The 27,775-nt window shown below is 36.0% G+C and overlaps 2 pseudogenes; both read right to left on the minus strand.

The window, feature by feature from the left end:
- The window catches only part of LOC132007105 (keratin, type I cytoskeletal 18-like), a 60,784-nt pseudogene extending 54,193 nt beyond the window's left edge, over positions 1–6,591 (minus strand).
- A 9,066-nt stretch (positions 6,592–15,657) lies between these two features.
- LOC132007380 (transcription factor BTF3-like) lies at positions 15,658–16,133 on the minus strand (annotated as a pseudogene).
- Positions 16,134–27,775: the final 11,642 nt, after the last annotated feature.

The raw sequence follows: 27,775 nt of genomic DNA on the forward strand, positions 1-27,775 counted from the left end.
TTGGGGTAGATTGGAAGGGGAGGTGAACCATGAGAGACTATGGACTCTGAAAAACAATCTGAGTGTTTTGAAGGGGCGGGGGGTGGGAGGTCGGGGTATCACGTGGTCGGTATTATAGAGGGCACGGATTGCATGGAGCACTGGATGTGGTGCAAAAATAATGAATACTGTTATGCTGAAAATAAAAAATAAATTAAAAAAAAAGAAGGTGTCATACACTGTCCAGGGCCTGGCTCTTCAGGATATGTTTCTGGTGTATGCTGTGTGCATCCTGCTGTTGTCTTTTGGCTACTTTTTTTTTACAGTTCAGTCCTGTGCAGAGTTCCTCCTTGCAGTTGGTGTTTGGACTTTTATATAGGTGTCCTCTAATTTTTTGTTAGGATAAGTCTGATTTAAAAAAAAAAAAAAAACCTTGATCCAAGAAAAAAGGAAAAGGAACAAAACATCAAACAAACAGACAAACAAAAAACTCTAAGCCTGATTCCAAAGAAAAAGAAACAAGGAAAAAAGAAAAGAAAAAAAGGAGGCTGATCCAAAAAAAGAGAGAGAGAAAAGGAAAGAAACCAACAAAAGAACAAAAAAACTAGAAGCCTGATTCCAAAGAAGAAAGAACAAAAAGGAAAAAAAGGCAATAAAGAACTTTTTAAAAAAGGAGAAAAAAAAAGGAAAAAGAAAGGGAAAAAAAAAGAAGAAGAAGAAGAAAAGAAGCCTGACCCTATTTCCACCAGAAGTAAAACTGACAATTTTGAGTACTCTATAATCAGTAGACTTATATGTGTGTGGGGGGCCAGTGTTGGTCTTGTGAGGCAGAAGCTTGCTGTGCTGCCTCATAGTCAGAACTGCCCTAGTAAAGATGCTTCTGTAGGGTGAAGGGGTCAGGCTTTGCTGTGAGTCTGTCCTCCACTGGAGGTGCGCTCTGATGTCTGACTGTGCCAGCTGGTGGGGCAATTGTGTTGGGGGGGTTAGATTGCATCACCCCGCCTTGTCGTCCCAAGGTAGGGGAACTCCCAGCCACTGCTGTTCAGGAGGACCTCACAGAAAAGTGAACAATATCCCCTCCAGTGTCCCAGGCTTTCATCATATCCCTGCACTTAACCTGTCTGTGCCTGGGCCATTTGTATGCCCGGCCACAGTTCTGTGTTTTATCTTTGGCCAGCGACTGGTATTCAAAACTCCAACTGTTAAGGTACAGGGCAAGATGCTGATATGCTCTCCCTAGAGGAGAGGCTTGTAGCACTGTGCTAGGCACCATTCTGTCCTAGAAAAGTAGTTACATGGTCGCCCAGGTGCCAGGAGTCTATGGTGAAGCACAGCAAACAGCTACAACTGTTATCTGCCCTCAGTGCACCTCTGTCGCCTGCTGTTAAATGGCTGCTCAATGGCACCCACCTGGTGGGCCTTTTGTCCTTGGAGAGGCAATATACCCTCTTCCAAATGTACTACAGGAAGGGGAATATTCTCTCCCAGTGTGACCCAGGGGATCCCTGTACCCTGGCATCTTGCACGAACCCTATGTGTTGCTCTCTTGCTCTCTCCCTGAATTCTCTCCATGAAAAGGGCTCTCACTAACCTCCCCTCCCCAGCACCATGGCCTTTTCCTCCCCCAATTCACGTCTCCAAACCTTGCATCTGCCAGTGCTCTCCTTAAAATTGTGCAGATTGTTTTTCTCATCAGATCAATTTCCTAGTTGTTCAAAATGATTTGTGTTGATCTAGCTATGTTTGAGGGAAGAGGCAAGCCCTGGGTTCTCCTATCCCACCATCTTAACTCCTCCTCTACCCCAAATCCTTTTACTTCTGATGCATTATTCCAATCATTCCCAGCAGGAAATTTTGGTTAATCTCTGAATCCCTTCTCTTCTGCTCCAAATATCTAATAAGTAATCCTTCAAGTCCCATTTCTCCACATAGTTCTGGAGTTCAGAGAGCTCAGTCACAAATTTCTAACTTCCCTTGCATACTATACTGATGTCTGCCCAGGATTAGACTTCAGGTTGTTCCTCCCTCTGGGACTGCATTATTATACATGCACAACTTTTTCACATTCCTATTTGTGGGTGAACTTTTGGTTTGTTCCCAGAATGCTATGCATCCAATTATGATTGGATAGTACCAGTTATGTCAACAGTCTTCTGGGAGTTTGCCATGACATAGTGCACAAGTGCTTCCTTTCCTAGACTCCATAGAACTCCGACAGCACTCACAGTCTATAAGACTCATTTGGTACTTAGTCCTTTACTGTCTTATGATGATCTCTCATAATAATAGAATGTTTCATATGTGAATGGGCCTGGTTTCACTAATGATAATCATAGCTTAAATATATAGTTGTTTAAGTCAATCATAATCTTTCAGTATGAGTGCTTCTTTGTGGTTAAAAAAATATGCTTGAGGTAAACTGTGGACTGAATAGTAGGATTGAGAATGATTCTAATCCTGACTCTGACACTCGTAGCTGTGTAACCTTGGACAAGTTATCTAAATTTTAATTTTCTCTTCTGTAAATAGGGATAATAATAGTAGTTTGCACATAAAGTAGTTGTAGGGTTACTACAGAATCCAGAATCCAGCATTTAATATTCACTCAATAAATGTTAGTATTACTATTGTTAAAATTAATCTCCAGTTACACTGATTAGATAGTTTGAGGGTTAAAAAAGAGGAAATAAATCTGCATTTTCATCCTAGTGTTAGTTCAAAAAACAATTCCAGAACACTCATGTCTGCTGCATCTCTGATTAATTGAAAAAAAAAAAAATGGGTGGGACTTAAGAAGGCCTTACCATTCTACACAAACTTTCTTCAAAATCCTGTGATTTACTCTTTACATAGAACAATTATACCCAATAACCATATATGATTAGTGTCTTGCAGAATATATTCATGTATTACATATAAAATTAATAAATGAATATATAGATAATCTCCAACTTGCCATAGGGTTGTATTTAAAAAGATTTAGGTTGATCTATATGAGATTATTTTTTTGTATCCAAAATGCTTGAATATCAATAATTTCACACAGTTCAACTGAGCAGTATTTTTAAATCATTTGATTGGAATTTAAAATGGATTTTCCTATAGAATCAATTTAATAAAGTCTGTCAGAGTTTCCAAATAAAGCCGATAAATAGTTACTTAACTTATAATATAAACAAGCTATCCTACTACTAATAATATAAACCAAAACCGCTATTTACAATAAAATCTCAATCATTTGCAACTCTAGAAGAACAAGTCACCCTGGATAAAGAGTTTTCTTGATAACTTTGCTGAAACTTCAGCTATTTGGAGAGAAACATATCTCCAATCTATGATTTAATTGAGGGTTTACTGAATATGTATAAGACTATTTGCTTGTACAGTAAATGGCCCCAGTCCACTACAGTTTTAAGTTTTTAAAAAGTATAACTGTATTACAGAGCAATACATACTTTGTTAGAATTGTACAGTTCTCTGAGAGCAAGGGAAAAGTATCTTATACAGACTGGGAGTGGACAAGTTTTCTTGGAGGAGGTGCTACCTCTGAGTCCTGAAGGATGTTGAAGATTCAGTGGTGAATGGGAAACCAAAAAGGAATTCCAGGCAAAAAGAGCATTGTGTTTAGAAGTTCAAAGGAAAGAGAATGGCAGTTTTTGAAAAGACAAGTACCTTAGAATAGATTAAATGAGGTGGGGTGGGATGGCAAAAAATGAGCCAAGAGACATTAAATAAGGGCCAGATCATGTTAAGAAATTTAGGTTTTATCCTGCAAGAGGGGGTATCCTCTGAAGGTTTTTCCTTTGTAAAGTTTTGTAATTTATGAAAATTTGAACTATAATTTATAGACAGCAAAATGCACACATTTTTAACATACAGTTTAAGAAGTTTTGAAAAACATACACACCTTTGTAACCACCACCAAAATCAAGATATAGTACATTTCCATCACCCCAGAATTTTCCTTTGTGACCCTTTCAGTCATTCTTCAGCTCTATCTCCTAATCCAGGAAACCGCTGTTTTTGTTTCTATCACCATAACTTAGTTTTTCTCATTCTAGAACTTTAAGTATATGGAATCATGCAATATGATTGACTTATTTTTGTGTGTTGTTTCTGCCTTTCAAAATAATGTCTATGAAACTTATCCATGTTCTTTTGGGTATCAGTAGTTCCTTCCTTTATATTGCTGAATAGTATTTTGTTGTACGGATATACCAGAATTTTTAATGCATTCATCTATTGAGGGACATTTGGGTTATTCCGGTTTGGGGCTATTATGAGTGAAGTTGACATGAGCATTTATATATGAGTCTTTCTGGGGACCTCTATTTTCATTTTTCTTGGGTAAACACCCCAGGGTAGAACTTCTGGTTTATATGGTATCTATTTGTTGTGAGGAACTGCTAAACTGTTTTCCAGAATACCTGTACCACTTTATACTCCCATCAGCCATGTATGAGAGTTCAGATTCTGTGCATCTTTACTATACTTGACATTGTCAGCATTTTAAATTTTAACCATTCTTGTGGATATAGTATTTCATTGTGGTTGGTTTTTGAATTCTTAACTTTTTAAAATGCTTTTTTTCTCTTGCTATCAACTATCAGATTTCACTTCACCTACCTATAACATCTTTTCCAGTCCCTTTAAATTTACTGTTTATAATCTGCTATAGGCTTGACATCTTGTTAAAACTAATTAGAATAATGTACAAACAGAATAAACAGGCAGTCAGTGCATTTTTGAATGGCTTTTCCAGTAAGTAAAATACATATTCTCTGGCAGTTTAGAGGCCATTTGTTTACTGCTTGATTCCTGGTTGTGGTCTGGATAGGTGAATTTGTCCAGATAAGTGAGTTTTACAGAAGTATGTTATAGTATATGCCATTTCTAGGGGGAATGGTATTTTGAAGTCCAGATGGAGACCCTCCTTGCCATCACCAATTATATTCCAGATTTTTTTTTCATATTCTGTGTTCCCTCATGGTCTCAGTTTCTGTGGGTGTTCTGGTAGGGCCTCTAGCACATTCTTGTATCCTGGTGGTCATAGTAGGAGAATATGCTCATATATTAATTGTTCCAAAGGGTCTGATGGGAGTTTGTGAGAACTCAAGCTTCCAGAAGAGGAAGGCTAAGGGAGAAACAAACTCCTTCAGATAGCAGAAACAACCGTAGCTTCCACGGGTATTAGGAGTAGCTTAAAGTCCCTTAAGAGAGGCTGCTGATGTGTATAGAACACTCATAAATCATGTTTATTAGAAGGGTATGGACTGTATATGAAAATGTTTTAAATATAGTTTCTATTTTCTCAATAAAAAACAGATGAAAACAACATGAAACACTACTTAAGCTGAAAGAGGATCCCTATTCATAATGCCCTTATTTGAGTCTCAATTAGAGGTAGGATGAGAAACTATATTCTGTTTAGTACAACGACAAAGACAAAAATCAGTGACTGCTCATACAAAAAGTCTAGAATTCTAGCTTGAGTTTTGCATTCATTAGCAAGGCCTCCAGAGGCAAGGTGAAGAATATGAACAAAATAGCCTTCACTCTTTGAATATTGCTTTCCTATTGCATAAGGAGGAGGGCACAGCTAGAAATTTTGCTCAAGGGAAAAAACATAATTCTTTACACTTTATTAACTGATTACACCTTTGTTTCCTATGGTAAATTACATGGTAAACAGCACCTGCAGATTACAGGTATCTCAGCTGGAAACAATTCATTAACAGTGAGACATGAGGGATATACCCATTACTGCTAGTGACTCTCCAGATACTGGTACATATTTTTTTCTAATATCTAAACCAACAAAATTATTGGGTACTTTTCTGTCCTTTTACCATGACACAGAATAAATTTAATTTATTTTTTTATGGTTAATGTACTTGATTATATGGATAATTCATAGAAAATTATTCATAAACTTCTTGAGAGTTAAAGGCACATAGTAGGACCATAATAAATACCTACTTGTTGGAAGAATAATAGGATTATCAATAAACCATTCCTTAAAGCCAGAATCTTCTTGGACCCTAATTGGGCCTATTTCTTAGGGTTAATCATGGCAAGGTAGACTAAAAACTCACTAAAAACTATTGACAGTAATAAAATCAAAGGGATCTTGAGAGTGAGAGAGTTGGTAGGTCAATGGCTCTCATACTTTGTTGTGCATCAGAATCACTAGGTATGGGTGTTAAAATGCAGCCTCTCCCTCTCCAAATTTAGATTGAACAGGCTGAGGTGAGACACTAGAGTCTGACTTTTCAACTTGCTCACTATGGGATTTTGATGCAGGAGGTCCCTGAACCACATTTAGAGAAAATGCTATATTGTACATTACTTAACTGGTTCATATGGAGACTGAAAAGTCTGTCTTCTTTTACTACTGCTAAAATAGGGCTCTCATACAGATTATGGTGTTCACTTTTTATTATGTCATTCCTAGAGTTAATGTGTTTATAGAAACCAGTACTTCATCTTTTTCAAGAGGAGGTGGGTACCTACCAGGATTTCTAAAATTGGTAAATCACTGGTTTTTAAGGATTTATCTTTCCATGTTCTTAAGTCTGTTTTGCTTATTGCAACCACTGCAATTACTACCATCACCCATCAGCAATCATCAGGGTATTTAACAAAATCTCCATGTGATTCTACCATGGAAAGTTGTGAGTGTCCCAGTGCCAATGAGTGAAGTAGGATTGCCCAAACTAGTTTGAGGAGTATGTCATGGATACAAAATGAATACAGAAGCTGGCACTGAACACACTTCCAATCTTATAAAAACCCTTAGCATGCTCTGATTTTCAGAAAAGGTCTGGAGATGGTCACTCAGGGTATTGTTGTTTGCTGAATAAGCACTGAGTCTTACCATATGGAAGACAGTGAATTAGATACTATTTTTAACATATACAGACAAAAAACACACATCCCCAGTTGCTTTGTAGTACAGTGACAGCACTACATAACAGGAGATAGTAAAGTTTTGAAGAAGCAGTGTGACAAGAAGAGAAGCACAATATGTTCCGGTTGCTGAACGGAGTGTGCCAGCTGCTGAGAGCAAACAAACAAGAACACTCAACATGGGTCACAGCATTTCATGGAAGCTGCCCCAGTGGGGTGGGGCTAGAGATGGCAGCAATCAGCCCAAATGCTGAAGGAAATTGGCACCTTGGACATCTCTGGTGTGAGTGCCAGGGATTGCCATCCCCTGTTGTAAATATGTTTGATGATGACTGAAATTATGTAGTAAAGCTAAACATGGAACCCAAACATAATCAACAGTTTTCAATAGAGCTAAAAGCAGTCACTGAATTCTGCTTCCTGGGTAGTTTGACTTAAAAATCACTATCCATCAATGCAACGTAACTGGAAAGTAGAAAGAATAAAAAAGAACAGTATCTTTGTTTAAGGAGATTACCATAGCAAGAAATTATACGACAAACCAGTTCAATCTCTGGTTTTTCTTAACTCCCAGTTTTGGGCTTATGGATCACCTAACACTTGCCAAATAATGCCTTCCATATCTTAAGTAGTAATTTTTCCGTCCATTGATAAGAAGCTCCTTAAAGGAACATATCCTCTGAACAAGGTGAAATCTGTGTAAGATGCACATCAAGGGGAAGGATGAGTTATTTCAAACACACAACTACTAACACAAAGGGGGGGAAATGGGCTCCTTCTCTGATCATCTGTTTCTAGGTTCAGTTCTATTCCTAATATCCAGAACAAAGCTGGAAGTATAGAAGCTTACTGAACTGATTCTCATCAATGGTCAATGTAAGTTGTGTCCAACTTTTGTATGACTTTGAAATCCATAACCACCACAGATGTCAATTTACTTCATTGCACTGTTCTATTGTCAGAGTCAGAATCATATTTAGTTTGAAATAGCAAGAGAAGACTACCATTACTGAGATTCTGGATGTCGGTTGGTCTGTAAGCATTTAAACAATGTTCAATGCTGACATTTGCAGAGATGCAGTGACAGAAGGATACCCAAGTATCTTTGGTACAATGAGCTTTATGGCATAACCATAAGTAAGGGTGTCATAAGAAATATTCTAAAGGATGCACTAAAGTATAGCTTAAAATAACATAACATAGTTGTGGGATGCTTGGGAAAGTAACAGCAGAGGCAAGCTTGGAATGCAACAATATGGAATTTGGAAGCTTTCTGAGCAAAGCTTTTTTAGCTGACCACAGTTTGAACACAGAAATACCAATGGTGACAGTCTATAAAAGTAGCAGCTGCAGTCACAAATCAAAAAGCAGTTTGTATCTATGTCATATATAAAGGGCTTCTGGTTGAAGATTTAGGCTTTGTTCCCTACAAGTGTGGGTAAAATCAGTGACATCTTTGAATAAGAAAGTCAGCAGTATATACTGATGTCACTGCCTGCCCTTGGTAGTGTCTGCTTAATTTGTAATTCCCCAAAATTCTGAAGTTTGACACTTCACCATATAAGGAGAAAAAAACACACACTTCCACTTGTAATACTTGGAAATTACTAAAGACTATCATTTGTGAATGGAATCAGTTTATAAATTAGAATATACCTATAAAATATATAGAAGCATTAGGATAAAACCATTCCAGTAATCCTGAGCTCTGGATTCAGAAAACATTAGCTCAAATACATCCTCTTAATTATGAATTCTTAAATTACTTCTGACAATTTTATAACAATATTGCAATTTACCTTTACAAAGCTGGACCAGTGAAGGTTAGGGTAGGATTATGGCCAAAATGAGATTGCCTATGGTATTCATTTAATTTAAACTAAGATTTTCCCCTTGTCCAAAATTTCACTATCATTAGCACTCTACAAAATCCATTCTGGTTCCCAATGGAGACCTAAATCACATAAACTATCTCTAAGCCATATTTGAACACAACACTCAAGAGCAAGTATGGAGGAAGGGTAAAAGAGAAGTATCTAGTGAAAAGAAAGTTGCAACAGTCAGAACTTGAGGAAGAGGGGAACAGGACACAAGTAAGAAGCAAATTAAGAAATGTATGGCTCTCAAAAAAATGAAATCTTGCCATTTTCAATGACATGGATGGAACTAGAGGGTATTATGCCAAGCAAAATAAGTCAATCAGAGAAAGACAATTATCATGTGATCTCACTGATATGAGGAATTTGAGAAACAAGGCAGAGGATCATAGGGGAAGGGAGGGAAAAATGAAACAAGCCAAAACCAGAAAGGGAGACAAACCATAAGAGACTCTTGATCTCAGGAAACAAACTGAGGGTTGCTGGAGGGGAGGGGGTGGGAGGGCGGGGGTGGCTGGGTGGTGGACATTGGGGAGGGTCTGTGCTATGGTGAATGCTGTGAATTATGTAAGACTGATGAATCACAGACCTATACTCTGAAACAAATAATACATTATATGTTAATAAAAGAAAAGAAATAGATGGCTCTTGGTTGTAATAGGACAAAAATGCTCTAAACATTGTAGATAAATTAAACACTGGGAAGGATTTTAGGGAAAGATATATTATCAGTTTAAGTTGATGCTGAAATATGTTGTGGGCAAAAGTTCAAAAGGCTAAAAAACAATGGTCCAAACATTCCCGTGGGGTTGGTGGATAAGAATATGAACATAGGTACATGCCTAGTGGACTATTAATCAAGGACTGGCTTACAGAAATGTGAGTATAGAAAGTGAATCTCAGAGATCGGTCCAGAGGGAGAGGTTAGTAAATTTAATTCAAAGGCGGGGAGGTTAATTGTGGTGAAGCACAAACTACTGTTGGGGAAAACAGTAAAGGGCCTGGGACACAAGTTCAGAACTTTAAACACTGTAAAACTAGAATCACCAAGGGGGAGAAAAGGACTGGCAATAAAACTGAGAGGCCAGGAAAACCATTTCACTGTGAGATCAGATAAATCTAGAGTTGCAACGTTGTCCTTAGATAACTTGGCATTTTAGCCTCTTTTATCCAAGTGTGTCTAGGCCCTCCCTTGAGGCAAATACAAAGCAACTGGTTATGTGACATAATGGCAGACCAATACTGTTTCAGTAGTTATAAAACAGATTTTTTTTCAATATGGTTGTTGATTAGTACATTAGAGTGTACTGAAATCTTCTTTTCTCAGAGGAAAATTCCCAACTCTTGCTTATGACCATGAGAGTGAGTGAAGAAAGCCCCATGCTGAGTATTGTCTCATAAATAGTTTCCATAGCATCTCAACAGAGCTACCCACTCAAAAAGAAATTAGGATAAAATATAAACAAATGAAGTATAGCAAAAATACTCTATTCATTAGAGTCAATTTTATGCATATCCATTATTTGACTGTTAGTTTAGGGACTAAATCCATCTTTCCATGGAGCAATGGAGAATTAGATTTCATTGCTGTCTACTAATCTCTTTTATAGAGCTTTAACTCTAATGAATCCTCAAATTTCTACTAATGGGTAAACAATGTAAGGTTTGTCCAGCTTATCACTAATTGCTCCTGATTACAAATATACCCCCCCAATTCAGAAAACACTTTGAACTTTAAAATTTGACAAGTATATAGACTTGTGGATTAAGGTGGCTGATTAACCAACAATTTTATTTCCTTTCCCTGTCAAGATCCCATTAAACAAATTTTTTATAAATGAAGGTAATAATAGAAGGAATTAGGAGAAAATGATTTCAATATGTTTCTGAAAGACAGTAGACGTGACGCTGATTGATAAAGAAGTTCAGAGAAGTGACAGAGGGGGTTTACAGCCTAGGATGCTGTTGTTCTGCTCTGTAGGACCCTAGAGAAGTTTGACACTTGGAAATGCCAGGTAAGGGAGTCAGTAAGAATAAATCATGAAAAATTCATTGAAACCATATGTACTGAATTATTTTCTGCTCCTGTACATAGAATTCCTAGTATTCAGGTGTTTATTCCCAAGGCAAACAAAACAAAACAAAACAAAACAAACAAACAAAAACCCAAAAAACCTCAACCAATTCAGAAGGTTCTTCTTTTTTTTTTAAATTAAATTAATTCAGAAGGTTCTTCTTTAAAGCGATTGGGTAGCCCACAACTATATATAGTCAATTAATCTTCAACAAAGCAGGAAAGAATATCCAACAGGAGAAGGACAGCAAATGGTGGGAAAACTGGACAGCAAAATGCAGAAGAATGAAACTGGACCATTTTCTTACACCATATGCTATTCATTCAAATAAATTGAAAATGGATTCAAGAACTAAATGTGAGACCTGACACCATAAAAATCCTAGAACACAGGCAGTGACCTCTTTGACATTGGCCATAGCAACTTTTTTCTAGACATGTCTCCTGAGACAAGGGGGTTAATAAAGCAAAAATAAACCATTGGGACTGCACCAAAATAAAAAAACTACACTGCAAAGGAAATAATCAACAAAACTAAAAGGAAACTATAGAATGGGAGAAGGTATTTGCAAATGATATATCTGATAAAGGGTTAATATACATACAAAATATATAAAGAAGCTCTAAAACTCAACACCAAAAAAACCACAAAAGATCCAATCAAACAATGAGCAGAAGGGGGCGCCTGCGTGGCTCAGTCATTAAGCATCTGCCTTTGGCTCAGGTCATGACCCCAGAATCCTGAGACTGAGCCCCGCATCAGGCTCCCTGAGCAGCAGGAAGCCTGCTTCTCCCACTCCCCCCTGCCTGTGTTCCCTCTCTTGCTGTCTCTCTCTGTCAAATAAATAAATAAAATCTTTTAAAAAATGAATAGAAGACATGAACACACATTTTTCCAAAGAAGACATAGAGATGGCCAATAGACGAATGAAAAGATGTTCATCACCACTTACCATCAAAACTACAATTAGATATCACCTCACACCTGTCAGAATGGCTAAAATCAGGAACACAAGAAACAACAGGTGTTGGCAAGGATGTGAAGAAAAAGGAACCCTCTTGCACCACGGGTAGGAATGCAAACTAGTGCAGCCACTCTGGAAAACAGTATTGAGGTTTCTCAGGAAGTTAAAAATAAAACTACCCTATGGTTCAGCAATCACACTAGTGGGTATTTGCCCAAAGGATACAAAAAACACCAATTCCAAGGAATACATGCAGCTGCATGTTTATAGCAGCATTATTTGAATAGGCAAGGTATGAAAGCAGCCCAAGCATCCATTGATTGATGAACGGATAAAGAAGAAGTGGTATATATATACAATGGGATACTATTCAACCATTAAAAAGAGTGAAATCTTGCCATTTGCAATGACATGGATGGAGCTAGAGTATAATGCTAAGCAAAATAAATCAGAGAAAGACAAATACCATATGATTTCACTCATATGTGGCACTTAAGAAACAAAACAAATGAGCATAGTTAAACAGAGAGATAAACCAAGAAACAGACTGAAATACAGAGAACAAACTGGTGGTTACCAGAGGGGAGGTGGGTGAAGAGATTTGTTAAATAGCTGATGGGGATAAGGAGTGCACTTGTAATTAGCACAAACTGGTGTATAGAATTGCTGAATCACCATATTATACATCTGAAACTAATGTTAATACTGTATGTTAACTGGAATTAAAAGTTTAAAAAAAAGCTTAAAAAAATTTAAACCCTTTATTAATACCTCATACTCTACAAAATATAATTCAAGTTGGACCATAGACCTAAATGTAAATTCTAAAACTATGAGGCAAAGATTCTTTAGATATGACACCAAAAAGAGGATCTATAAAAGAAAAAAAGTGATAAACTTAACTTCATCAAAATTAAGAACTCTGTTCTTGTTAAGACAGATAGGAGATACAGATTAGAAGAAAAATATTTGCAAATCATATATTCTATAAAGAATTTGTATCCAGAATACATAATGAATTCTGAACATTCAATAATAAGAAACAACTCCCAATTACTCCATTACTCCACCTACCTCCCCTCCAGCAACCCTCAGTTTGTTTCCTATAGTTAAGAGTCTCTTGGGGTTTGTCTCCCTCTCCGATTTCATCTTATTTTATTTTTCCCTCCCTTCATTTATGATCCTCTATTTTGTTTCTTAAGTTTCACATATGAGTGAAATAATTATCTTTCTCTGACTGGCTTATTTTGTTTAGCATAATACCCTCTAGTTCCATCCATGTCATTGCAAATGGTAAGATATCATTTTTTATGGCTAATATTCCAGTGTGTGTGTGTGTGTATAATCTTTATTCATTTATCTGCCAATGGACATCTGGGCTCTTTCCATAGTTTGGCTACTGTAGACATTGCTGCTATAAACATTGGGGTGCCCCTTTGGATCGCTACATTTTTACCTTTTGGGTAAGTACCCAGTAGTGTTACTTACAGCTGATGAATAACTGAACTTGACCTCTGAAACTAATGATACACTATATGTTAACTGAATTTATTTATTTATTTATTTATTTATTTAATGTTATGTTAACTGAATTTAAATAAAATTTTAAAAAGAGCTCAATTTTTAGAAATGAGTGAAAGATTTCAACAGATACTTCACCAAAGAAGATAGGTGAAAAGATGCTCAATATCATTAATCACTAGGAAAAAGCAAATTAAAACCACATAAAGACCACTACACACCTATCAGAACAGCGTAACTTAGAAAGTCTGACCATACCAACTTTTGATGAGGATATGAGAAATTGCAACTCTCATACAACACTGGTGAGAATGTAAAATGATATTCACTTCCGAAAAGTTTGTCAGTTTCTTATAACATATACTTACTGTACAACCCAACAGTTAACACTCCTAAGCACGTTCTAAGGGAAATGAAAGTATATGTCCACACAAACACTTGTATACCAATGTCTGTAATAGTTTTATTTGTAGTAACTAGAAGTTGGAATGCATCAGCAGGTGAATGTTTCATCCATACAACAAAATAGTGTTAATTAATAAAAAGGAATTAACTGCTGATACATGTTATAACATGAATGAATCTCAAATAATTATGCTGAGTGAGAGAAACCAGACCAACAATTGAGAAAACACTGTATGTTTCTATTTACATAAAACTCCAGAAAATAAAAACTAGACTATAGTGACAGATCAGTGGTTGCCTAGGAATGCAGAGGTCATTGGAGACTAGACTGAGGGGAAAGAGATTACAAAGGGGTATAAGGAAACATTTGGGGGTAATGGATATTTTGATTATGAGGCTGGCTTCACCAGTATACATATATGTACATACATATGTCAAAATTTAACAAGTTGTATGTTTAAATATTTATTATATTCATATAAAGTCATAAAAAGTAATTTCCATGGCTGAGAATGAAGCAGCTCATAATTAATCCATTGCCTGTGTTAAATTTCTTTTTTAAAAAATGATTTTATTTATTTATTTGACAGAGATCACAAGAAGGAGACATGCAGGCAGAGAGAGAGAGAGAGAGAGGAGGAAGCAGGCTCTCCTGCAGAGAGCCGGATGCGGGGCTCGATCCCAAGACCCTGGGATCATGACCTGAGCTGAAAGCAGAGGCTTTAACCCACTGAGCCACCCAGGCACCCCGCCTGTGTTAAATTTCTGTCATAAGAGAAAGACCATAAGCTTTGGTGCAGGGGTTGGGGGAGAGGCAAGATGACTAACAGAGTCAGGAGCTAGCTTTGCTTAGATAGCCCCTCGCCAGCACTCTTTTTCAGGTGAGGATTCATAGTGGCAAAAGATTTGTGTTTCAATGTCCCAGCTGCTTTTGAGGTAGCCAAGTCATACACACACATGGTTTTTAAAAAATATGAGGTATGTACATAAAGGCACATAATGTAAGCAACATTTCACTATTCTAACCCTCCCTATCCCAGTCCTAATCTTCTGAGATTATTATCTTTAACCCTATTAACTGTTTCTGTTTAGTTCTTCTGGTGATTTCTTCCTCATATACGGCTATTATTTGATTTATCTACTTTAGATTTTGTCTACTAATTTTGTGCTGTGATAAATGAGGCCTTACCTCAATTATTCTACCTCTCATCCCAATGTAGTTATTGTGATTTTTAGTTCCTGTATTTATTTGTTTGAGGGATATACTTAGACCTTTATTTCTTGTTTCATAAACTACAGACAGTATCACTTAACTCTGTTTTTTAGGGAAGGCTATTAGTTCCCTGCTCTTCCTATTATCTCTTACCTATTCTATCTACCAACTTTTGTCATTTGTACTTTTACTTTTCACATTGCTAAGAGGGATAACATTTGTGTTTTGCTCTTTATCTATAATTAACTACCTCTATAATTAAGTACCCTGTGCTTGTGTACATTGTTTTTTTCTGAAAGTTGAAAATCAGTATGCAGTGTTTATATTGTTGTGGCTATCCAGAATTTGTCTTCCTTTTTTGAGGTGTTACTATCTTTTAGATTTTCTAATCACCTTTATTTGTTTTTCTTGCATTGTTTGCAACATCTATAGTTTTTCTAATTTCTTTTTTTTAAAACTAGGCAAAGAACTTTATTAATTTTGTTTCAAACTTTATTCCCAGGCTTCTTCTGCTTAATTAGCTGCAAAGAGTGAATTGTGCATAGGCCAAAAACTGAAAAGAACTGAAGTGTCCAAGGGGCTGGGGTTTAAAAATAATAGAGATCTGGATTTTATCAGATCCATGAACAAGATTTTAAAAAGCAGACATAAAATAGTAGCTCCTAGTAACTTCAACTTTTATCTTTTTCCAAAGTTGACTCAATTCAGTTTACTTCATTTGGAGGCTTCATCAAAATCCTCCACAAGATCTGGAACTTCATCATCATCCTTCTCTTTGGTAGTAAGTGGTGCTTTTCCGTCTGCAGAATACTAGGGCAGAGCTTCAGCCAGTCTTCTTAAACTAGCTGGACTGTCTGTATCTGGTTGGCTTAAGATATTTGGAAGCATTTCTGTCAGCTGCTTTGTCTCAGCATGGCTTGTAACAGTGAAAGTGTTTACTGCTAGGGATGCCTGAACTGTAGAGTTGTTAAAGTGGATCACTGTTTCCTGCTTTGTGAACATATTCAATACCAGAGATAATGTTTACCCCAAACTTCTTTAAGAAGGACTAAAGTTTTTGTTTTTGTTTTGATCATCTCTTGTACTTGTTTTACGAACGCCCTCTTTTGGTGAGCAGTTCTTTTCCCACCAATGCACACTTGTGCTTGAAGTTTGGTGAGTTTCTCCTGGTTTATGATAGTTTCTTTCATCTTGTTGGCATGGTAATGGGACCACCTGTGGCACTAGGATTGGTGCTCAGGGGGTCTTAGGAGGACCAGCTGAGATAAGGTGCACACATGGGGATATAAGAAGGCAGCTAGAGGACACACACAAACATTTATAAATATGTGTTATATACACATACATATAAACATATATATTATGTTAATAATAAAAGGATAATGCTTAACCATAAGTATTTATCAAAATACTCTGACTATATTTCTGCTTAAATTTTATTAATAAATCAGCAGTTTCTCTAATTTCTTAAAGGTGGATAAAATCTTGAGCCCCTGGTTCTCCTTGTTTGCCTTTGGATGCCCCTCCTGAAGCCCTCCTTTCTTCCACTTGGACAGAATGCTCCTTAGGCCTGTTGTGTAACTGTTGCCCTTGGATTTACTTTTACTAGTTTTTTGGTATTAGGTCCACTGTTTCCAGAATCCAGTGTATATCTTTGTCTTTCTTTACTACCTCATTTTGCTGGAGTATATTCCTAAGTAACTTCTTTAGAAAAAGGTGAGAGGTGAACTTTAAGTCTTTGAAATCTAGAAATGTGCTTCTATACTATCAAGCTCAACTTATAGTTGGCTAGGAATAAAACTCTAGGCTCAAAATAATTTTCCCTCAGAACTTTGAAGGCATTTCTTCACTGTCTAATATGCAGTGTTGCTGATGAGTTGATCTATCTATTCCAATTCTTGTTCCTGTCATTGTTAATGTTTTACCTCTATGGGAGCTCTTGGGATCTTCTTTTTATTGTTGATGTTCTGAAGTTTCATAATGTGTCTAGGGATTGAGAAAAATGACTGGCTACCCCAAATATGATGCCTGTAGGGCCCACCCCTATGTAATAGAGCCATTATGCTTGAGGACCTCCAAATTCCACAATGTAAATCTTTGTTGTGGGACACAAATGCCCACACTAGCTACTTCAATTCTTCTTAGATGACTTACTCAATTGCTTATTTTACTTTTTTTTAAGTTTTTAATTCCTGTTAGTTAACATACACTGTTAGTTTCAGGTATACAATATAGTGATTCAACAATTGCATACATCACCGAGAGCTCATCACAAGTTCACTCCTTAATCCCCATCACCTATTTCACCCATGCCCATACCCACCTCCTCTCTGGCAGTCATCAGTTTGTTCTCTGTATTTGAGTATGCTTTTTTGTTGTTTTGTTTTTTTAGATTCCACATATAAATGAAATCATATGGCATAAATAAATATAAATAGATAATAAATAAAAAATATAAAAGATAAATAACTTTCTCTAACTTTTTTCACTTAGAATTATACCATCTATTCCATTATATATATATATATATATATATATATATATATATATATATATGTGTGTGTGTGTGTGTGTGTGTGTGTATATATGTGTGTAAATATATATACACACATATATATATGTGTGTATATATATATAAAAGTGTGGCACATATATATATACCACACTTTATTATCCGTCTATCAATGAACATCTGAGTTGCTTCCAGACCTTGGCTATTGTAAACAATGCTGCGATAAACATATAATAAACATATGATCCCATAATTTTACTATGGGGTATTTACTCAAAGAAAATAAAGACACTAATTTGAAAAGATATACTATCTATTTTTTAATTAGGAGCACTGTATCTTGCTTGATTACTGTTACCTTCTAAGAAGCCTTGAGATCAGGTAGCATAAGTCCTCCAACTTTGTTCTGTTTCAAACTCGTTTTGGATATTTTAGGTCCTTTGCCTTTCCAGATAAATTTTAGTTTCCAGATAAATTTTAGAATTGGATTGTCAATTTCTACAAGAAAAGTTAGGGTAGATCAAGTTGGGGAAAACTGACATGTTAATAGTATTTCATATTTGAGATGCTATCATTAAAGGTATTTATAAAAATCTCAATTTCTGTTTATTGTTAGTATACAGGAATATAATTGATTATTTAATAGCAATTTGGTGTCCTGTGAACTTATTCACTTATTAGTTCTAGTAGTTGTTTTGTAGATTTTTTTGTAAAATTTTCTACAAAGATGATCACACTGTCTGCATATAAAGATTGTCTTATTTTCTTTCAAAACTTATTGCCTCTTATTTTTTTTCTTTCCTATTGCACTGGCTAGAACTCCCAGCACAATGTTGACTAGAAGTGATAAGAGCAGATAGGCATATATTGTTTCCAATCTTAGAAGGAAAGCCTTCAGTCTTTCATCATACAGTATGTTGTTAGCTATAGGGTTTTTGATAAAGTTCCCGCTACTCCTAGTTTTCTGAGTTTTTTCTAAAATCATGAATTGGTGTTATATTTTGTTAAATGTTTTGTTTGAGTTGATGTACGATTTTTTTTCCTCCTGAGCCTTGTAGTAGGGTGAATCACATTGATATCCTCCTATTTAAAATAGAATTAAGACATAACTGACACACAAGTTGAAACAACCCAGTGGGCATCTAGTTCTATATTCAACTAGAATGTTAGGAGAGTTCAAAATCTTGTTCAAGTGAGTAGACCTTGACGAATAGATTTTTGTCTGTCTTTTCTATCATCCATCCATCTGTCCACTAGGCACTTGCTCTGGCCAAATCCTGTGCAAGGAACTGGGGATATAAAGAACATTGTAGACCTTGTGTTTTTGAGGCTCACACTGTATCTAGTGAGGAGATAAATAGCTAATCACATTAATGGGATGTATGCCATATTAAGATAATTGAGGAAAGTCAATGGAGTCACAGAAGATGGAGATATTCTGCTCAGGGTGGGGGAACTGTGGAAAATGACTTCTGACTTGGCATCTAAAAAGTAAGCAGGAGACTTCTAGGCAGAGGTGAAAGAGAAGCATATTTCAGAAGAGGCCATAACTTACAGCAGTGCTTTAGAAGTTCTTCTGATCTTCCTAATTTCCTCTCCACTCATTCAAAAATAATTTTGTGTTCTAAAACAATATATATTTGTTTAAATATAATGATTTTATTTAAAAAAAAAGATTTTATTTATTTATTTGATATAGTGATTTTCTTTAACCCAGAGTAGGGTCTATGCTCCAGAAAGACAAATTCTGGATGCTGGCAGACCATTTCCAGTTTGTGAAGCATAGCTCGGTGTGAAGGACCTGAGGGTCACTGGTAAACAATCAGAAACTACGAGAAGTTTCTTGGGGGTAGTTGTCTAATCTCAGAATTATGTCAATCAAGCATTAGGTATGCAATTAGAAATACTCTAGCTTCAAAGCTTGTATGTTTGCCTAAGGACCTAAATTATCATTTGCTCACTCTCTGATTACCCCAGGTCCATGATGAGCCAAGTTCTACTTAGCACTGCCAAAAAAACAGCAAGAATGCTTTTAATGGTTTTAAACAAGTTTTCAAACTTCTTTGGCAAATCAAGTTAACTGTATAGTATCTTGCTGGGGTCTTCAACTGACATCGAACTGGGACCATGTAGATAGAGCCCAGTGTTAAGCAATATATAACATGAGGAATTATGTTAGTATGGAGATCCTTGATCACTTGCCAGTCATAATTTTCATTTTGACTGATACTAATGGTAACTGTTGAAATCATTATCAAGAGAACTCATCTCTCATCAGTTGATACCTAGTCATGTGAAAAGTGCTGCCATATCCTGCTTGAGAATTGATTAGAAATGGTAAAATTCTGTTAAAACAAATATTTTAAACATATAATGGGAGCTTTTGTAGAATGAAGAAACTTCCAGGTGTAAGTTGGTGGCACATTTATTTCTAGCAACATTCAATATAATAGGGCTCAAGGCAACCAAAGGATATGAATCACAAGGATTTTTTTTTTTATAAAGGATATTAGGCTACCAAAACTTTTATGAGTTCCTACTGTAGTGTTTTTGGAATACCTAAAAATATGTATGCATGTACATGTAAAAACATGTACGCATGTATTTTTTTAAAAGATTTTATTCATTTATTAGAGAGAGAGAACATAAGCTGGGGGAGGAGTAGAGGGAGCAGCAGAGGGAAAGGGAAAAGCAGACTCTGCAATGAACACACGGCCCGATGCAGGGCTTCATCTCACTGCCCTGAGATCATGACCTGAGCCGAAATCAAGAGTCAGACACTTAATTGAGCCACCCAGATGCCCTTAATCTATGCACTTTAATAAATGCTTAACACTTTATGTCCCTCTTTTTAAAAGATTGAGTTTGGTTAACACACAATGTTACATTAGTTTCAGGTGTATACACAGTGATTTGACAAGTCTATATGTTATGCTATGCTCATCAGAAGTGTAAATACCATCTGTCTTCTTACAATGTTATTACAATATCATTAACTATGTTCCTATGCTATACCTTTTATTCCCGTGACTTATTCATTCCATAACTGGAAGTCTGTATCTCCCACCCTCACCTATTTTGCCCATCCCTCAACCCCTCTCCCCTTTGGCAATCATCAGTTTGTTCTCTGTATTTATAGGTCTCATTGTTTTTTGTTTATTCATTTGTTTTGTTTTAGATTTCAGTAAGTAAAGTCATATGGTATTTGTCTTTCTCTGTCTGATTTATTTCACTTAGAATAATACCATCTAGGTCCAAAAAACAAAATAGAACAAAACAAAAAACTATTTTTTTAAAGATTTTATTTATTTATTTGACAGACAGAGATCACAAGTAGGCAGATAGGCAGACAGAGAGAGAGGAGGGAGCAAGCTCCCCGCTAAGCAGAGAGCCCGATGCAGGGCTCGATTCCAGGACCCTGGGATCATGACTTGAGCTGAAGGCAGAGGCTTTAAACCCACTGAGCCACCCAGGCGCTCCAAAAAACTATTTTTTTGAAGAAAACATATAGATGGCCAAAAAGCACATGAAAATATTCACTAATCACCAGGGAAATGCAAAGCAAAACCACAGTGAGATATCATCTTAAACCTGTGAGAATGGCTAGAATCAGAAAGACAAGAAATAAGTGTTGGTGAGGATGTGGAGAAACAGGAACCCTTGTGCACTGTTGGTGGTATAGCTACAGTGGAAAACAGTATGAAGGCTCCTCAAAAAAATTAAATATAGAAATACCATATGATCCAATAAATACTACTGGGTACTTACCCAGGAAAACCAAAGCACTAACTCAAAAAGATATATGCCCTCCTATATTTATTGCAACATTACTATAATAGCCCAAATATGGAAGCAACCTAAGCATTCATCAGTAGATGAATGCATAAAGAAGGTGTGGCATATGTATAATACACAATGTAATACTAGAAAGTCAGCATAAGAAAGGATGAGATCATGCCATTTGTGACAATGTGAAATCCCTCTTTCTGATGGCAACTCATTTACCAAGGAATGGCTTAAAATTATCTGCTGTATATCAGTACCAGCTAAATAGACTTTATCAGACTTCACATTTTATTCAATTAAAAAGTTTAAAAATTCTAGTATAGTTAACATACAGTGTTATATTAGTTTCAGGTGTACAATACAGTGATTCAACAATTCGATATGTTGCTCAGTGCTCATTAAGATTAGTGTCCTCGTAAACCCCCTTCACCTATTTCACCCATCCTGCCCCATCCCCTCTCTGGTAGCCATCAGTTTGTTCTCTATAGTTGAGTCTGATTTTTGGGGGGTTGTCTCTTTTTTGGCCCCCCTCTGTTCATTAGATTTGTTTCTTTCTTTATTTCTTTAAACTCAAGTTAGTTAAAATACAGTGCAGCACTAGTGTCAGGAGCAGAGCCCAGTGACTGATCATCCACATACAACACCCAGTGCTCATCCCAACAAGTGCCCTCATTAATGGCTATCACCCATTTAGCCCATCCCCCCCCACCTCCCTTCCAGCAACTCTCAGTTTAATTCTCTATATTTAAGAGTCTCTTGTGACTTTACTTTTTGTAGCTTGCATTATGAGGCCACTAGATAGTCTGTTTCTAAAATAGAATAAAAATATGATAAGCATTCTCTTCATTCTAAAAATAATCACCTCAGTGTCTGTACAGGTTTCATGCATAGTTATCACCATCTTCCTTTTTTTTATTCAAATGTAATTTACATATAGTGTTATTTTAGTTTCAGGTGTACAAAGTAATGATTCATCAATTCTATACATTTCTCAATGCTCATCAAGATAAGTGTACTCTTAATTCCCCTTACCTCTTTTTCCCATTCCCCCACAAACCTCCCCTTTGGCAGCCACATTTGTTCTATGTATTTAAGAATCTTTTTGTTTGTCTTTTATTTCATTTGCTTGTTCATTTCTTTCTATTGCTCCTTAAAGGTCTAGCAGTTATCTGTATATATATACTCAAATGGTTGTAAATCTGCCAACCCAGTGCAACACACATACAATATCTACATTCCCATAAACCCCCAAATCATTCACTTAATAAATACTGACTGAGAAAATACTGTGGAATGCAAAAGATACAATGCAATTTAACTGGAATATGAATATTAGTAAGATATGGCCCTGGTCAACATCCCATAGTTTAGCATGATGGCTCTTAACCAGGGGCAAGTATCAGAATTGCTTAGAAAATATCATATGATCCAGTAATTCCACTGTTGGGTTTTTACCCAGGGAAAACAAAAACACTAATACAAAAATATATATACATCTCTCTGTTTATTGCAGCATTGTTTATAATAGCTAAGTCATGGAAGCAACCTAAGTGTCCGTCAGCAGATGAATGGGTTAGGAAAATGTAGAATATACAATGGAATGATTCACGGCCATAAAACTGATGAGATCATGCCATGTGAAACAACATGGATGGACCTAGAGGGTATTATGCTAAGTAAAATAAGCTGGACTGAGAAAGAGAAATACCATATGATTCTGCTCATAAATGAAAAAAATGAAAAAACAAAAAGCAGAATCAGAACTATAAATACAGGGAACAAATATGCATGGTTGCCAGAAGGTAGGGAGGTGGTGGGTTGGGAAAAATGGGTGAAGGGGAAAGGGTGATACAGGCCTCCAGTTACAGAATGAGTAAGTCATGGGAATAAAAAGCAGAGCACAAGGAATACAGTTAATGATATTGCAATAGTGATGCAATGGGACAAATCATAGCTATACTTAATGGTGAACATAGCATAATCTGTAAACTTGTTAATTCACTAGGTTGTGTACTTGAAACTAATGTAACACTGTGTTTCAACTGTACTCAAAATTTTAAAAAGAGATATGCTACTTTCTATAAAATGAATAAGTACAGTGTGATGACTATAGTTAGCAATACTGTATTACAGACTATTTGAAAGTTGCTGAGAGAGTAGATCTTAAATGTTCTTACTACAAACAAAATGGTAATTATGTGAGGTGATGGAAGTATTAACTAACTTTGTTGTGGCTAATAATTTTGCAATACATACATGTATCAAATCATCACCTTGTACACCTTAAACTTACACAACATTATATCAATGAAAAAAAAGGCAATGACAGTAAACAAACAAAAGAATTACTTATAAAGTCTTTTCAAAATTTACTTATGCAGTGCTGAGACCACCACCCAAGGAAGTAGAATCTGAAGTGGCTTCTGAAGGTTTGGTAGTTTGATAGAGATAGAACTAAAGGGGTGCCCTAGGCAGAGGGAATAGCATGTGTAAAACTATTACAGCATACTCCTTAACTCTAAATTTTCTCACCTATAAAAAGGGAAAAACTGTCACCTCACAGGGTCATTGTGAGAATAAAATGAGAACACGTATGAAAGTTCCTGTGCATTATAAATGTTCAGTGTTAGTGGCATTCTTTGCTCTAACATTTAAAGTAAAGTTGATTTAACCAATTAGCCTTTTTTTTTCCCAGCTAATATGACCCTGAAGGAATGGAACATAGAATGGATAAGGTACAATTGGGATTAAATTGGGAAAGACAAGTTTGCAGCCTGAAAGAGATAAAGGCAACATGTGTATATCAGAAAGTGAGGACCTAAGTTTGGGGTACAGGGCAATAAAAATCAGATGTGATTAATAGTTTTAGAAGAAGTTATGTATCTACAAGTCACATTCTGATGGGAAAAGGAATTGAAGTCACTCTGATTATCTCTTCCTAAAGTAAGAAGAAATCATGCTGTATATATTAGGTGGGGAGGATAGAAATTAGGGTGTATATGGTGATGGTAGTAAGGGAGGGAAGAAGAAAGGGAAGATTTGGAAATATTCAGAAAAATAATTAGCTTATAGACATCTTGCTTACCAATAAATTTCCCTCTACTTTCTGCACAACAAACACATTGAATTGACTCTGTGCCACCAGTGACTTAGCATTTACTTTAGCAGATGCTTCCTTTGCCTATGTTGTAGCTAATTAATGCACACTTATAAAAAGGTAATCACCTGAATTTTAAACAATTGTTTTCATATAAACAAAGTCTAAAGTATAAAGTTATACTTTATAATATATGCTCCTTCAATTCCCATAAAGGAAGAATTGGTAAATAAAACCAAAACTGTTGTTTAAAACACCTGTAGACTGCCAATCAAAAGCAAGCAAGGTTGTCATTAGTGAAATGCAAACTAAAACAATAATAAGATACTACCAAACACCCATTAGGAAAGTTAAAATCCAAAAACCTGACAATATCAATTGCTGGAAAGATGCAGAGCAACAGGAACCCTCATTCATTGCCAGTGAGAATGCAAACATGGTTTGGGAGACAGTAGCATTTTCTTACAAAGCTAAAGGCTCTTTTTTAAAAAACAAACAAACATAGTCTTAACATAAAACCCAGAAACTTCTCTCCTAAGTATTTACACAACTGATTTGAAACTTATTTCCACACAAAAAGTAGCATGTGAATGTTTATAGCAGCTTTCTTCATAATCACCAAACACTAGAAGCAACCAAGATATCCTTCAATAAGTACATGGGTAAACAAAGCATGCACATACATATAATGAATTACTATTTAGTGAAAAAAAGAGAATATGCAATCAAGCCACACAAAGATGTGGATGATTCTATAATATATGTTGCTAAGTGAAAAAAAAAGCCAGTTGGAAAGGCTACACACCGCATGGCTGGAACATTTGGAAAAGACAAAACCATAGAGATTAGATAAACAGGTGATTGGTGGTTGCCAGAGGTTTGAGGAGGAGGAGAAAAGATTGAATAGGTAAAACACAAGGGTTTTTAGGTTGGTAAAACTATTTTGTATGATACTGTAACGGTGGGTATATGATCCTACATTTTTCAAAACCCACAGAACCTTATAGCACAAAGAGTGAATCTCAATGAATGCAGAAATTTAAAAGGGAGGGGACTGATTTCAGGATGGAGTTGCAGAATGTGACTTAAGGATCTAATTATATAACATATGTTCCAAACACTTAATTGGAGGTAGGGAGAAAAAGTAACTTTTTAAAGTAACTTTGGAAATGAGTGAAGTTTCCCAGACTGAAGACAAAAGAAACTGTAAATAAGTATGACTCTATTTGATAAAGTTTTCTCTTCACAGGTGTGGGTGACAATTCTGAAACTACTATATAACTGGATGATTATGTAAATGGTTGGTAGATGGGAGTGGGACTATTCATTCTAGAATGATCCACACGGTAAAGGATTAGAGTTGGGGAAATTGATATGAACTCATATTTAGCTTAATATAGATACAAATAGCTACATTTAGAAATGTTTATAGATAAGTGTATGAATGCAGGCGAGTATATACTCATATATTTCCTTCTTCTGTCAGCTGGGAAGGCCTAGAAGTAATAACACCATAGCAGCAACAAGCACACCTAGCACTCAGATCTTGCTTTATAATACCACTCTTCAATAGAAAGTGGAATCCATGGAGAATTGGTTGATGATAGGAATGAATGGGCAAGAAATATACATATGAGCCTGTAGCATCTTGTAGTGCCATCTTATAGTGCCATAAAGTAAAGAAGTATTCAGTAAAAGTCCACATGGACAGTTGTATGTCAAAGGGACACAGGAACCAAATGAGAGAGCTCCCAGTGGCCAAGGTAGAACAATTTGAACAAGATAAAGTAGTATTGGATTATAATTCAAAGTATAAAATAAATATCCTGGGGCACCTGGGTGGCTCAGTGGGTTAAGCCTCTGCCTTCGCCTCAGTCATGATCTTAGAGTCCTGGGATCGAGCCCCACATCTGGCTCTCTGCTCAGTGGGGACCCTGCTTCCCCCTCTTTCTCTGCCTGCCTCTTTGCCTACTTGTGATCTCTCTCTCTCTCTCTGTCAAATAAATAAATTAAAAATAAATAAATAAATATCCTTATGTCTGCACTTACATAAATGACTAAGCAAACAAGAGTAGACAAACCAACAATGCAGAAGAATCTCAAATAATTTATGTGGTTACTTCACCCTCAGGAAGGTGGACATTAACTCTTCCTCCATTCCTTAAGCATGGACTGTACATCATGACTTACAAAGAATACAGCATGAAAAAGGGGGAAATTAGTAATTTTAGAGTGGCAAACCCTACCTCACTAGGTGATTAAGGTTAGCATCAAGAGTAATAAGCCATTTTAAAACAAAAAGAGTGATAAGCGATGTTAATGGTATTTACCTTTGACATAATGCGTTGAAAATGATGTTTTACTTTTTTGGTCTTCCTCCCCAAAACCTATAAATAATCCTAGTCTAATAATGAGAAAAACATCAGCCAGATTATATTCAATGGACGTTCTACAAAATAGCTGACTAGTACTCCTCAAAATTGTTAAGGTCACTGAAAACAAGGAAAGTGAAATTGCCATAGTTACTAAGAGGAAACTGAGGACACATGATGACTAAATGTACTATGGCATCCTAGATGGGACCCTGTAAGAGAACAAGGACATTACATAAAACCTAAGGAAATGTGAATAAAATATGAATTTTAGTTAATAATATTATATCAGTATTAGTTCATCTGTTGTGACCAATGTACCATGCTAAGGTAATAAGTGATACTAGGATACTAGGGATGGAGTATATGAAAACTTTGTACTAGTTTTGCAACTTTTCTGTAAATCTAAAACTACTGTAATATAGAAAAATTATTTAAAATATTGCATTGAGATATGATTTACCTAGAAAAAAAATTTCCCAAGTATATAATCTAGGATAAAAACCAGAAGAATTTGTCAAAGCAATGGTGTAGAAAAAGATATTTCTCAAGTGGGATCACCCTAAGAAGATTCTCAATACAAAAGAAAAGGAGAAAAGTATGCATACAAAAGAAGCAGCTTTCACTGCAGTGACATGCAAAATCTTATCTGGCAAGGTTAAATAGCAATGCTCTGGAATGTCATGATAGCACAATAGGAATTAGCCAAATAATTTAGCCTGCAGTTACCCACAGACTAATTTGTTTTCTGAAGAACCACATTCCAAAGTTTACACAAATCATGAAGCCTACAAAGATTTTTTTTTAGTGCCTATTTTCTCCTTTGGAAAATGCTAAAATTGAACTTTTTAGGACATGGAATACAATTTGAAACTTCATTAGTGGGGATTCCAAACACAAACACTATGACTTTTGATTTGTTTACAATCCCAAGTAGAAAACAATTTTTTTCACCTCCAGTTTTTAATTCCTTATTTTCATGCTCTACAGTGGAATCCACAGTAAATCCAAAAGAAAGGACTCTGCTATGGCCATTATTGGAATTGAACTTTGAAAGACTCACTG

The sequence above is a fragment of the Mustela nigripes genome, chromosome X (genome assembly GCF_022355385.1).
Source record: "Mustela nigripes isolate SB6536 chromosome X, MUSNIG.SB6536, whole genome shotgun sequence".
Taxonomy (NCBI): Eukaryota; Metazoa; Chordata; class Mammalia; order Carnivora; family Mustelidae; genus Mustela; species Mustela nigripes.